We start from the raw sequence: 14367 nt of genomic DNA on the forward strand, positions 1-14367 counted from the left end.
CGAGCAGCAACTCTCGACTTTGTTCGGAACATTTTAGTGAGAGTTGTTTCGACAGAGCAGGAAAGATAATAAAGCTTAAGAAAGATGCCATTCCAACACGGTTTAAAAGTTTTCCAAAACATATGCAGAAGGTAACTCATCCATCTCCACGTCCAAGCATACGTATTAACTTTTATAGACAGTTTTTCTAGTTATAATTTACAATACAAAATTTGTGCAAGCGCAACAAAACTTATGGCAACCAATCATATGTTGTTAATGAATTTCAAAGTATGCGCTAATTGGACGAAACTGTTGTTAGGGGTTTTCTTGGGCTTTAGGGAAAGCCCTGATATTAATCAACATATCAGCAACGCCTTTTGGTATAACGAATCAGCACCAAATTGTCATTCTCTTTTTAACTCTACTAATACATATTTGAAATAAAAATAAATAAACTAGTTAATTCATAGGAGCATTAAATTTTTATAACATTTATTATCCATACATATTGTCCAGACTGTCTAACATGTGACATAATTATTAGACTGGCATACACACAGCTATTCAACTGCACAGAAGTGCAGTCTACAGTAAGCTCAAATATTTTTTATTTCAGAAACAAAAGTCACGAATTAAAACATCAAATAGACTTAAAAATGGCATAAATGACAAAATAATCGAAGTTGAAGAATGCACAGATGATGAATGTGTACCAACCCCTGCAAAAAGATGGCACTTGACACAGAAGTAAATCAATTATATACTAAAACCAAGTATGCAGATGAGATGGAAAAGATGAAAAGGGCTTATCATGAAGAAATTATTTCCCTGAAAAGGAAACTTAAGGCAAATCAGCAAAAAGCAAGACGATACAAGAAAAGAAATGCATCCCTAAAGGACGTAGTGAAACACCTAAAGAAAAAGGATTTAATTTCTTCTGCATGTGAAGAGATGTTAAAGAGAAACTTTTCAGAAGTACCTCTGTCATTATTTAAAAGAATGTCATCAAACTCTGGTAAAGGATGCAAATACTCACCAGAACTCAAGTCCTTTGCACTCACTCTTCAATTCTACTCAGCGAAGGCATACAACTTTGTGCGAAAGACATTCAATTTGGCACTTCCCCATCCTGTTCAAATCAGAAAGTGGTATGCTAAGGTCCCGGCCGATCCAGGGTTTACAGAACCATCATTTCAAGCATTATCACAAAGGGTAAAAGATGATGGAGAAAAATTAATCGGCAGTCTCATGATAGATGAGATGGCCATAAAGAAACATGTATCCTGGGATGGACAGAAATTCCGTGGCTACGTTGATCTGGGTAATGATGTGCAAGATGATGATTCTGCACCAATAGCCAAAGATGCTCTTGTCTTTATGGTTGTAGGTGTGAATAAAAAATGGAAAGTTCCTGTTGGATACTTTTTCATTGATGGCTTGAGTGGAAAAGAGCGAGCAAATTTAATTAAAATGTGTATCAGAAGGTTGCATGATGTTGGAGTAGACATCATTTCTTTTATTTGTGATGGACCATCATGTCACTTTTCAATGCTGCATGAACTTGGGGCTCAATTAAAACTTCCTGACATCAGGCCATATTTCTCACATCCGTTGAATCAAGAGAAGAAGATATACATTTTTCTTGATGTATGTCATATGCTCAAGCTTGTAAGAAATACTTTAGGGGATGGTGGCATGTTATTTGACAAAGACGAAAACAAAGTTTGTTGGGAATATTTAGCGGAGTTACAAAAACTACAAACAAAAGAAGGGTTGAGGCTTGGAAATAAGTTGAAGCTTTCACATATCCAGTGGTGGCAACAAAAGATGAAAGTTAATCTTGCTGCTCAGACTTTCAGTGCCAGTGTTGCAGATGCAATTGATTACTGTAGGGAAACTCTAAAGCTTCCACAGTTCCAAGGTTCAGAAGCTACAGTGAAGTTCATTAGAACTTTTGACCATTTATTTGACATCCTTAATTCTCGCAATCCATGTGCCAAAGGTTTCAAAGCAGCTCTTCGAAAAAGTAACAAGGATAGTTGGGAACCCTTTCTTGATGAAGCCCGTGAATACATTATTGGTCTGAAAAATGCATCAGGTGATCTAATGTACACAACCCGTCGCAAAACTGGCTTTGTTGGGTTTCTTGTGGCAATTGATAGCATAAAACAAATTTTTGTTGAGTTGGTTGAAAAGGAAGATGCACCAATGAAATATATTTTGACTTATAAATTCAGCCAAGATCATTTAGAGCTTTTCTTTGGAGCAATTCGGTCCTCAGGAGGCTTTAACAACAACCCAACAGCTGAACAATTTACGGCTGCATACAAGAGACTTTTGATGAGAAGCAGTATCCATGGTTGCAATGGCAACTGCACCAGACAAGATGAAACTAACATATTGGAAGTAATTGGGGACACCTATAAAATGCCAAACAAAGAATCAAGTATGACAATTCATGATGCTGCTCTCATCCGAAAGTATGATTTACAAGGGACAAATCACAACACAGATGAGGATGAAGATTATAGTGATGCACCAACCTTTTCCACTGTATCTGAATTTAAAAAGGCGGCAATATCGTACATGGCTGGCTATGTTGCCCAGATGGTGCAAAAGAAAATAAACTGTCCTGTTTGTCATGAAGCAGTCGGTTCAAGAAACTACAAAAATGAGTCTGCTTTCCTGACTTTAAAAGACAGGGGTAATTTGTTTAAGCCAACAGCAAGTGTAATAGTAATATGCAATGAAACAGAGAGGTGCTTTCAGAGAATGTTGGCAGCTACAGATGGAAATTTACCGCAAGGGAAAGGAATTCCTGATGCTATTGCTTTGTCTGTAGTAAATGGTATAGATTGAGGACCACATTCAAGGATCTCGATGCACACATGTTGGATACTACTGTTCACGAAAATCATATTTACTCATTAATTAAGACCATATCTAAATGCTACAGCAAGGTGCGACTATACCATTTGGGAAAAACAACCACAGAAATGGAAACTAAAGATAAAGTGCGAAAGAAACTAAATAAACTTGTCTTGTTCAAGCATCAGTAGTACTTTGCTAGTGAAAAAATGAATTTACAGCAAAAATAAAATGTCAACAATCTCTCAACATAAAGAAAGAATGATAAAAAAGTAACTCACCTCATTTCTAAAGAACTGAAACGTATACTAGATCATAACTGCCTCAGAAATTGGAAAGCGAGCAGTGAACTATCGTGCATTGGCAACGATGGGACAAAATACATTCTCGCATTTACAACTTTTAAACCAACACTAACGTCGATATTTTACAGCTATCGGAATCATTTTGATTTCAAATTGATTCGCATAACCTGTTCTATCCATGACTAATACTTGAGGTTAGTAAGGAGTCGCGAAAGGTCTTAAATATTCGAAAATCCATGTTTGTAAACGTTATCCGCCATACATTTCTATAGTAATTTGTATCTCGCCGTGGTACCCGGAAGTGAATTTTGCATATATAATTAGGCTTCACTTTTGCTACCTGTAGAAGCTATATCAGTCTATTATCAGATCAGTGGTTTTCATACGCTGCAGCTTGGCCGTACTCAAAATCGCCATGGGTGTTTCGGAGCGCATTTAATGACGATTGATCTTCGTCTTCTAAATCGAATTCCCGACTGTTCAATTCAATATTTTCGGCTGTTGTGGCTGTACACTACTCAGAATCGGATGTCGACATATTCCGTACAATTTTTATATTAATTTCAAAGCAATATATAAAGAATTGTTATTTCACACTGTGTGGTTTTGTATGCAGCGCATTCATACCACTGATCTGATAATATCAGATCAGTGATTCATACGCAGTCACAGAATAGATATATACAGAAGCGCCACTCGATGTCGGAACCTTTGATGTTCACATACAAACAATGTATATATTACGTTGTAGTAGTGTGCAATGGGGGAAATTGAAATTTTGTTGCTTTATGTCTTCGAAGAGTAAACGAATAATAACAAGTGATGTATTGCAAGGAAGAAAGTGTGATTTCATTAAAAAAATTGAAAAAATATCTGCAAAGCAAAAATTATGTAAGGAAGAAGGCACTTTAGCTGGAGTACTGGTGCTATTTTTTTCCAAACCATCTCAAACACCTCAAGAATAATGCCCAACTCTTTAAACGAGTTTATACTTTCAAAAATTAAAGAAAATTAAAGAAGGAAAACTAAGCATTTGTTGTTCAACAAACAAAAAACAAACGAACGTGATTGCATTGGTCTTTTGAACTTTTTGGAAGAAAGTCTGAATCTAATCTCATACTTCGAACTTTCACTTGAAAAGCATTTTTCATGAAATATCAGCTTCCTCTTGAAAAGTATTTTTCTATGAGATATTATTTCCAGTAGCTGTAAACTCAGTCGACGATCATTTTTATAAACAATGTATCATCTTTGATATACTGACGATTATTTAAACTTTCCAATGGCATGAAGAGTGGTGATCCAGAAGCGATATTCATATCAGACTTTGGTCGTTGAAATGAGGAACTTTGAGGATCTGAATGAAAAGCATCAATTATGTGATCACCATTTCCTTGATCCATTAACATCATTGTGATCTTCTTTTGAAATGGCCATGATTGTAGCGCATCGTAATCACCTAGGAATAATAAAAAAACTATTAAAACAAATAATACACAAACAAAAACTAATTAAACGACTTGTCTTCGTAAATAAAGTAAGTTCAGATGACATTTTCAAACACCAACGTTACTAGACACAAAAGTTTGCATAGTTTTCGAAGTGTTGGATAAATTATAGTTTAGATAGCAGGTAGGGATGACGAAATTGCACAAACAAATTTCCAAAAAGTTATTAAACCGTTTTATCGGTATTAATAAGTAATGTCACTTGCTTATACAATTCAAATCTTGAGTTTAAAAGACGATGTTTTTTTGAGTGATATTTTGTTTTTTTTTAATTGACCATTGTCAATTTCAACTCACGAATTAATGTTAAAAGTTTAGAAGATTAAGAATTTTATCAAGATAATCGTCTTTCATGATCAAGGAGTTTTATACTAGAAACACTGATATTCCACCAGAATGAACATGACAAAAGTGTACTGGGCAGATTTTCAGTTAAGATATATGAGGTTGTTTGGTTCATTGATATGTCTGAGAAGTTTCTCGTCGCAGATAAAAGAGATGCAAAGAGTAGTTCAAATTAAATGACTTGAGGCTTTGAACATTTGACGCAAGTTACAATCAAGGACCACAAGCATTTTACTATTGACAACTGTTCCCTCAAATGCATGTGTTTTGAGGAGATTAATGTAGAGTTTATATGAAATGCAGGATTTTTCTTGGAAAAGTTACGTTATTTTTAAGCCTTTACTGGCTTAGTTGGATTCTATCGCCAGTTTGGTTTGAGATCATTTCGTGAATGTTGTCATATAACAATGATGGAAGAGAAAGGATTTAAAAAGTAACAAACTGTTTTATCAGTCAGATTCATGAAGCTCGCAAATCGTATAATTCAAAGTAATTAAACATGATTATATGATAAGTTACTTACTTCTGTCGCGAGCTTTGCAATTTACATCGAAAAACCACAATATTACTCATAAAACCTTTCCTTAATGTGGCTTTTGCGCCAAAACATAGCATCAACTAAAATCCACTACTGTGAAGGTACCACAGGATTCATCCTGACACTCATCCTGACATTCATCCTTACATTCACCACAGGATTCACCACAACATTCAAAATTAGCATAAAGTGTGAAGTTGACACCACATTCATTTTAATGTTATTAAATAACATCAGTTTCAGAAACAAAATAGAAAAAAACCGTATTTTTTGCTACAAAAAGCAAAAGATGCACACGTGTTTGGTGCCGTTGTAAAGACCAAGTTATTTAGACAAGGATTATACTATTTTTATTTTGGTCGAAAGTCTTGGAGCAAATCTACAGCCTTTTAAAGACTACTTCCGCTTTTGTCTCTTTACGTTAAATAATTGCGCGATGTTTACAATGCATAAATGTTGACATCTAAAAAGGCCTAATTTTCAAGAAATAAACACGCTGGAAAATACTTGTGTTTGGTAACATCCGAAAGTACGTTTTCTGAGGATTACAAATATGGTTTTATTATCTTGGTCCAAATTCGTGGAGCGAATCTACAGCCGTGCAAAGTCGACTGTGAAGGTACCACAGGATTCAAGATAGTACGGTTTTATACGGTAAACACGCTACAATTTACTTGTGTTTAGTATCGTCTTAAAGAGCGTGTTCTGAGGATTACAAATATGGTTTTATTATCTTGGTCCAAATTCGTGAAGCGGTTCTACAGCTTTGGAAAGGTAGAGCATTTTTGCGTTAATTAATAGGCAAGTTGTCATGTTGCATTATTTCACTAACGTCTAAATATGCCGGGTGTTGGACTAGTTAACACGCTGCAATATACTTGTATTTGGTATCAGATTAAAGATCTTGCTATGAGGATTACAAATATGGTTTTATTATTGTGGTCCAAATTCGTGAAGCGGTTCTACAGCTTTGGAAAGGTAGAGCATTTTTGCGTTAATTAATATTCGCGGTACTTAACTGACATGTTTATATATATCTAATTTTCATGAAGTTAACACGCTACAATTTACTTGTGTTTAGTATCGTCTTAAAGATCTTGTTCTGAGGATTACAAATATGGTTTTATTATCTTGGTCCAAATTCGTGAAGCGGTTCTACAGCTTTGGAAAGGTAGAGCATTTTTGCGTTAATTAATAGGCAAGTTGTCATGTTGCATTATTTCACTAACGTCTAAAACTCTAAATATGCCGGGTGTTGAACTAGTTAACACGCTGCAATATACTCGTATTTGGTATCAGATTAAAGATCTTGCCATGAGGATTACAAATATGTCTTTATTATTGTGGCCGACATTCCAGGAGCGAATCTACAGCTTGAGAAATGTGGAGACGTTTTGCGTTAATTAATATTCGCGGTACTTAACTGACATGTTTATATATATCTAATTTTCATGAAGTTAACACGCTACAATTTACTTGTGTTTAGTATCGTCTTAAAGATCTTGTTCTGAGGATTACAAATATGGTTTTATTATCTTGGTCCAAATTCGTGAAGCGGTTCTACAGCTTTGGAAAGGTAGAGCATTTTGCGTTAATTAATAGGCAAGTTGTCATGTTGCATTATTTCACTAACGTCTAAATATGCCGGGTGTTGAACTAGTTAACACGCTGCAATATACTCGTATTTGGTATCAGATTAAAGATCTTGCTATGAGGATTACAAATATGGTTTTATTATTGTGTTCCAAATTCGTGAAGCGGTTCTACAGCTTTGGAAAGGTAGAGCATTTTTGCGTTAATTAATAGGCAAGTTGTCATGTTGCATTATTTCACTAACGTCTAAACTCTAAATATGCCGGGTGTTGAACTAGTTAACACGCTGCAATATACTCGTATTTGGTATCAGATTAAAGATCTTGCCATGAGGATTACAAATATGTCTTTATTATTGTGGCCGACATTCCAGGAGCGAATCTACAGCTTGAGAAATGTGGAGACGTTTTGCGTTAATTAATATTCGCGGTACTTAACTGACATGTTTATATATATCTAATTTTCATGAAGTTAACACGCTACAATTTACTTGTGTTTAGTATCGTCTTAAAGATCTTGTTCTGAGGATTACAAATATGGTTTTATTATCTTGGTCCAAATTCGTGAAGCGGTTCTACAGCTTTGGAAAGGTAGAGCATTTTGCGTTAATTAATAGGCAAGTTGTCATGTTGCATTATTTCACTAACGTCTAAATATGCCGGGTGTTGAACTAGTTAACACGCTGCAATATACTCGTATTTGGTATCAGATTAAAGATCTTGCTATGAGGATTACAAATATGTCTTTATTATTGTGGCCGACATTCCAGGAGCGAATCTACAGCTTGAGAAATGTGGAGACGTTTTGCGTTAATTAATATTCGCGGTACTTAACTGACATGTTTATATATATCTAATTTTCATGAAGTTAACACGCTACAATTTACTTGTGTTTAGTATCGTCTTAAAGATCTTGTTCTGAGGATTACAAATATGGTTTTATTATCTTGGTCCAAATTCGTGAAGCGGTTCTACAGCTTTGGAAAGGTGGAGCATTTTTGCGTTAATTAATAGGCAAGTTGTCATGTTGCATTATTTCACTAACGTCTAAATATGCCGGGTGTTGAACTAGTTAACACGCTGCAATATACTCGTATTTGGTATCAGATTAAAGATCTTGCTATGAGGATTACAAATATGGTTTTATTATTGTGGTCCAAATTCGTTAAGCGGTTCTACAGCTTTGGAAAGTAGAGCATTTTTGCGTTAATTAATATTCGCCGTACTTAACTGACATGTTTATATATATCTAATTTTGATGAAGTTAACACGCTACAATTTACTTGTGTTTAGTATCGTCTTAAAGATCTTGTTCTGAGGATTACAAATATGGTTTTATTATCTTGGTCCAAATTCGTGAAGCGGTTCTACAGCTTTGGAAAGGTGGAGCATTTTTGCGTTAATTAATAGGCAAGTTGTCATGTTGCATTATTTCACTAACGTCTAAATATGCCGGGTGTTGAACTAGTTAACACGCTGCAATATACTCGTATTTGGTATCAGATTAAAGATCTTGCTATGAGGATTACAAATATGTTTTATTATTGTGGTCCAAATTCAGAAGCGGTTCTACAGCTTTGGAAAGGTAGAGCATTTTGCGTTAATTAATATTCGCGGTACTTAACTGACATGTTTATATATATCTAATTTTCATGAAGTTAACACGCTACAATTTACTTGTGTTTAGTATCGTCTTAAAGATCTTGTTCTGAGGATTACAAATATGGTTTTATTATCTTGGTCCAAATTCGTGAAGCGGTTCTACAGCTTTGGAAAGGTGGAGCATTTTTGCGTTAATTAATAGGCATGCAGGATTTTGAACTAGTTAACACGCTGTGATAAACTCGTGTTTGGTATCAGCTTAGAGATCTTGTTCCGAGGATTACAAATAGGAAGAAAAATGTTTTGTTTGTTGTTTCTTTGAATGGACATATCATATAGCTTATAAACAACATGTAATTACAATAACAGCTCGTAAAGAACATTTTTCAACGTTTTAGTTAATAAATTTCCTTAGGAACTTAAAAACTTACATGCAGTTTATTAAAGAACGAGCCAAACAAAAGCTGGATGTCAGATGGCACAATGGTTTGGGCTTCTTCGTGTATACTTTTTTAGTGCTTCACGAAACAAGGTCGCAATACAACGGGGACCTGAATTTGCCCTCCATCCGGGCGAATTTAATTGATTGATAATGAATAGCTGTTTGTAATAATGATTGGACACAGGAAAGATACTTTTTCAAAAATTTTTATTTTTTTTGGCGATTTTTTTGAACTTTTTTTTCCTCTTTAGTTAAGACTTTCTAACCTCCTTAGTCCCTGCAAAAGATGGTAAGAACAATGTGAGATAACAAAAGAAAATCATATTTATTTTTTGCATTGTTTTGAAATAAGTTTTGTTTTTGATTGATCGAATAGAGTCAGAATCAGAATGTTTTCTTTTTATTCTGTGCGAATACAGTTTAAAAAGCTTCACTACTTAATTGATGAAGTAACTTTTTAATCTTTTTTGTTTGATATATGTTTAATGAAAATCGTTCTACCTTGTAAATATATTGATAACAACTTGGCCACGCCCTTGGCCACGCCCTCTTCCACGCCCCCTTCCACGCCAAATTCCGCGACCTCGCCATTGGGGACGACCACGCCGTCCGCCGCGGCCTCTCCTGGCACCCTGCGTCCCTCGACGCGGTTTGCTAGGGCAATCTTCGGGGGCGTGCCCACGTCATTGCATGTGTTACATTCTGAAATAATAAAGTAATAAAATCAACATATAATTTGTGCGAACAAGTGTGTCATTAGTTTAAACTCACTTATTTCCTCTGGCTTGTTTTCGACGTCTGCTATAAAGTTGCGAACGATAAAGACGTTAGAGATTTTCCATGCCCAACAAAATACAAAAAAACATGTATTAGAATTGGAAACCTGTTCTCAACCATGCATTTAGATGGTTGTTATAAAAAGCGATAGTGAATTTTACAGTGTTGCGGAACAGCTTTTTATACTATATTCATTGGCGTTCGCTTAACATGAAAAACGATCATAAAGATATTCAATTATCATACATGTATAAGTAATATGTTAAGCACAAGTACAAAAAACACTCTTAGTCGATATATTGTACAAATTATGCAACAAACCTTTTCGCTTCTTTCGATTTTCTTCTTCTGATTAAGACGATTCATAAAAAAAGAGATATTTTTTGTAGGTTTGAGTCATCTTTATGCAAATGTATTTAGCTATTAACATTTTTGAAATTTTATATCTATTCCGAAGAACTGGCTCACCTTTACCCCCCCTCTCTCGTTTGTTTTGAGTATCTGGAACAAAGAACACACATTAAACTGATTGGATAACATGCATGTTAATAAACACAATTCTTTTGCGACTATTCTTTAGCATAAGCACGTTTAAGTAAGGTTGATGGTGATGTAATAGAATTGAATCAACTATTGTTGAACATTGTACACTTTGCCATAAAGACAAGTTGAAATATTTCTTTTCACTTAATGCAGAAAACTAAGAAACTTTGCAAAAAATGTTACTTATCGTTTTACCATTTTGTGCTTCTTTTTCGGCCATTTCTAAATAGAAAATAATGTTTATCATTAGTTGTACAGCGTGAACAAACTTATCGTCTTATGCCCAGCGCCGATATCGCACAGTGGCAAATATGCCATGTGCCCCGCGATCCATGCTAAAAGGAAATAACAATGCGTCATGGGGTACCGCAATAAGAAAATGCCTTGGGCACCGACATGTAAACGCGGCGATGCTCATGCGTTTATACGAGTAAACGAACGTTCAAGCAGTGACACATTACATAAAATGGAATCATAAATACAATAAAAATATCATTATAGTTTCGCCTCCGGAGAAAGGTTAAATATTTATGCTTTAGTACCATGTGATGCAGCGTATTAATGTATAAAACTTTGGTAGAGAATAAGGCAATCCCAAGCATAAAACAATCAAAATATGCATATGGTTGTGTTTAAATATATATACTTATTTTACTTTGGGTAAAATTATTGAAACAATCTAGTTGCTATAAAGGATTGTTCACTTACATTTTCCGTACACACTTCTAAATATCTGTTATTACCACGGGCACACTCAACAAAAGTGAATGAGAATTATGACGCGTGATATTAACACTGGCTTCTTCATTTGTATCTCTTTTGATGGACCAATCGCATTACTACTTCTTTATGATGGACCAATCGCATTCCTAATTAGTGAACTAAAGAGAAAGGCGGCAAAGCAAAGGCCACTCCTTTGAAGATTTCCAACTGCCGGAGAAAATTTCAGTTGTGTTGTTTGGTAGGGAAGTTACAGAATTTTTGGTAAGAGTTTCGTCTTCTACAAAAACATTAAAATGATCTCTGAACCGATCCGAGTAGGCTGTTGCTGATATTTTGTAGAAAACTAACAAAAGGTAGCATGTTTTATTTTTTGCTGATAAAAGTAATTTCCAAAGTCAGCATACTTGACATCGACTGGAAAATGCAACAGCTTTGTGACGTATTTTGTTATTCAACGATGACGCACAGAATGTCGGTTTGGCAGATTTCAAATCAAAAATTTTAATATTGTTTTGCAGTGATTGAAGAAACAAAACACGATAAACTGATTTTATTTCTATTGTTTGTGTCGAAGAACGATTAACCCTTGGTGCACGCATTTGCATGCGTCATCGTCATTCATCGACAAACTAGCTATGAAACAAAAGACAATGTCAGCTGTCAAGTTTGAAGACATTGTAAATCACTAAAAAAATAATATGTTGCAAAAAAATAAACATATTCATAGGTTCGAAATTTAAATAATGTAGGAGAATATAATAATAGCACGAAAAATCAAAACTTCAGAATAGTGTTGGTGTTTTAAAGTTATTTGTCAATAAAACATTACAATTTGAGAAACACGACGATTTTTTAAGCGCAAACATGTTTCGACATCAGAACGACATCTTTCGATGACAAACATGTTTCGACATCAGAATGACATCTTTATTGTAAAATGGTCAGGGTTAACACGTGATTTTAATATATTCCTTCATGGTTGGTGAGTGCGTACGATTTTTATGCACGAGTAGAAGAGGGATTGAAAACAAACGAGTGAGCGTAGCGAACGAGCGCACAATAAAAATCGTACAAATGAAGCGTGCAAGTGTCCATTTTGATCTCGTACATACAACATACAATTTCGCAACTGGTACTAATATATTCTAGGATGTCCTTACTTTCTGACTTTTGTTGCCCTTCAACGTCTTTTAACACAAGTTAATAAAGCTATCTTACCAGAAAGATAGCTTTATTAGACATAGACAGAAAGAGACAGAGCTCTAATTTGCTTTTAAAAGTAGCTGACCTCACTCCTATCGTAGAAATGACTCATCATAGTGAAGTACAAATACAAAATAGCGTAACTATACGATGCTTCGACTTTGAATCTAATCTATTTCATTCTTTTCTATTCTTTAAAGAATGTGACTGTTTCGCCCAATATCAGGGCTCATCAGCATGCCTAGGAACCACACCGCGATAGGGTGGTGCAATTCCGACATGGACAGCCGCATTTTCTCGTGATATAATACGAGACGTCTCTCAGCGCATTAGAGCAGCCAGTTGCGTTGTCTGACATTTCTGCAGCAACGGCGCATTAGAGCAGCCAGTTGCGTTGTCTGATATTTCTGCAGCAACGGCGCATTAGAGCAGCCAGTTGTGCATCAACAATGAATTTATCGGTATATGCAAGACATACAGTTAGTTTCTTCATTAATTGATTTTTCATAAAGCGGTAACAATACATGTGTTTGTGAGATGTGTTTGCTCGTCGTTGAAAAGAACATAACAAACGTACTCACCACAATTATGATATTCCAATGTAAAGCTATAAGTTTGATTTAATGAAACAATGTTATCATTGTGTTTCCATTGGAACTGTCTAGGTATTTCCCCATTACAAAACATTTAAGAGTTACGAGACGACCGACATTTTGCTTGTAAGACGTTGGTATTTGACAACATCTAACGTCACGAGGAAATATTGTTTTGAAATGAAAAGAGTTCATTAATGTACAGCTCATTAGCAATTATTGGTCGCAATGCGTTTATCAAAAAATATTTGGACTATGATCATATAAGCCCATTCTATAACGAGCATAAGCCAGGACAAAACACCACAGCTAATGGCATCATTCTGCGCTGGAAATTTGTCTTCCCAATGCGCCGAGAATTCCGACACGAAATTTTTGTTTGCTATTTCGATACATTGACCTCTCATTCGGTAAAGTTCTTTGAAGTAAAATTTTATATTATCTACCAATGTTAGATATTGACTGCCTCTTGCCATTGGGTCGTACAAATAAATGCAACATTCAACAGTGTTGATTATTGCCATACACCAGTGACTACCTTGTCCAACATTTATAGGAATTGCAATCACGTCGTAAAGATGAAACAAAACACCTCGGTAGTGCCTCCTTAACATTTCATGAAAGCGCTCTTTATTGTTCGGCTGGCGTACGGATCGAAGTTTTGTCATGAATTGTGTCGTGAATGCAAAACTACGCAATCCAAACTTTTCCGTATTTTTTGTTAGCAATAGAAGGTAACAATTTATAACCTCATCATTGAGCCATCCAGGGTTGGAAAGAACATATGTATCGTTTGAAAAACCCTTTTCCAAAGGTTCAAGAGTTTTGATATCTTTTCCCAGAAGATTGTATCCGTGTGTTTTAAATGAAGCAACACGTTCATTTCTTACATTGAGATCACAAAGTGAGTGAAATACCTTGCACATTTTCTTATATTTTTGTGCAATTGACGGAGGCAAACTATCGACCTTTGATTGGACATCTCTACTATTCGTTTGTGCGGTTGGCGCACTTGTGCTATGAACAGAGCCCACAAAATTTGGTGAGCTTGTACTTCGGGGCAGTGGCGTAGCTAGGAAAAATAGTCACCCTGCAATCCATCCGGAGGCGCGACTCCACTAGGGGTCCGGGGCATGCTACCCGGAAAATTTTGAAATCCAGAGCCTTGGAAACAGCATTTCCTGCGATTTCGAGGGCGAATTATTTGTTGTACAATAATTTATAAAAACCCATTTTTGTTAGCTGCATTCTTAATGTGGCAATCGTTGAAACTGCAACTAGTTAAAAAGGTACTAAAGGTGGCTCAGAGAAACGTTACGCAGGAGACAATTGTCCCCTATATGTCC

At 35.5% G+C, this 14367-nt stretch overlaps 6 long non-coding RNA genes across 6 annotated transcripts; 2 read left to right on the plus strand and 4 right to left on the minus strand.

The window, feature by feature from the left end:
* Positions 1–445: 445 nt before the first annotated feature.
* On the minus strand, positions 446–3421 carry LOC124434374. The gene is made up of 2 exons (XR_006944758.1): positions 3132–3421; positions 446–2402 (listed from the first exon to the last, which is right to left on the minus strand). It is a non-coding gene; the product is annotated as an uncharacterized LOC124434374 (long non-coding RNA).
* Positions 654–3783, plus strand: LOC124434375. Its single transcript, XR_006944759.1, has 3 exons — positions 654–664; positions 1129–1130; positions 3678–3783. It is a non-coding gene; the product is annotated as an uncharacterized LOC124434375 (long non-coding RNA).
* A 345-nt stretch (positions 3784–4128) lies between these two features.
* On the minus strand, positions 4129–5714 carry LOC124434436. The gene is made up of 2 exons (XR_006944770.1): positions 5532–5714; positions 4129–4614 (listed from the first exon to the last, which is right to left on the minus strand). It is a non-coding gene; the product is annotated as an uncharacterized LOC124434436 (long non-coding RNA).
* Positions 5715–6288: 574 nt separating this feature from the next.
* On the plus strand, positions 6289–11717 carry LOC124435379. Its single transcript, XR_006945017.1, has 2 exons — positions 6289–6320; positions 11609–11717. It is a non-coding gene; the product is annotated as an uncharacterized LOC124435379 (long non-coding RNA).
* LOC124435378 lies at positions 9373–10309 on the minus strand. Its single transcript, XR_006945016.1, has 4 exons — positions 10281–10309; positions 9954–9983; positions 9684–9884; positions 9373–9459 (listed from the first exon to the last, which is right to left on the minus strand). It is a non-coding gene; the product is annotated as an uncharacterized LOC124435378 (long non-coding RNA).
* LOC124435380 lies at positions 10432–11256 on the minus strand. Its single transcript, XR_006945018.1, has 3 exons — positions 11211–11256; positions 10698–10724; positions 10432–10460 (listed from the first exon to the last, which is right to left on the minus strand). It is a non-coding gene; the product is annotated as an uncharacterized LOC124435380 (long non-coding RNA).
* Positions 11718–14367: the final 2650 nt, after the last annotated feature.

Source organism: Xenia sp. Carnegie-2017, unplaced genomic scaffold (genome assembly GCF_021976095.1).
Source record: "Xenia sp. Carnegie-2017 unplaced genomic scaffold, XeniaSp_v1 HiC_scaffold_14, whole genome shotgun sequence".
Classification (NCBI taxonomy): domain Eukaryota; kingdom Metazoa; phylum Cnidaria; class Anthozoa; order Malacalcyonacea; family Xeniidae; genus Xenia; species Xenia sp. Carnegie-2017.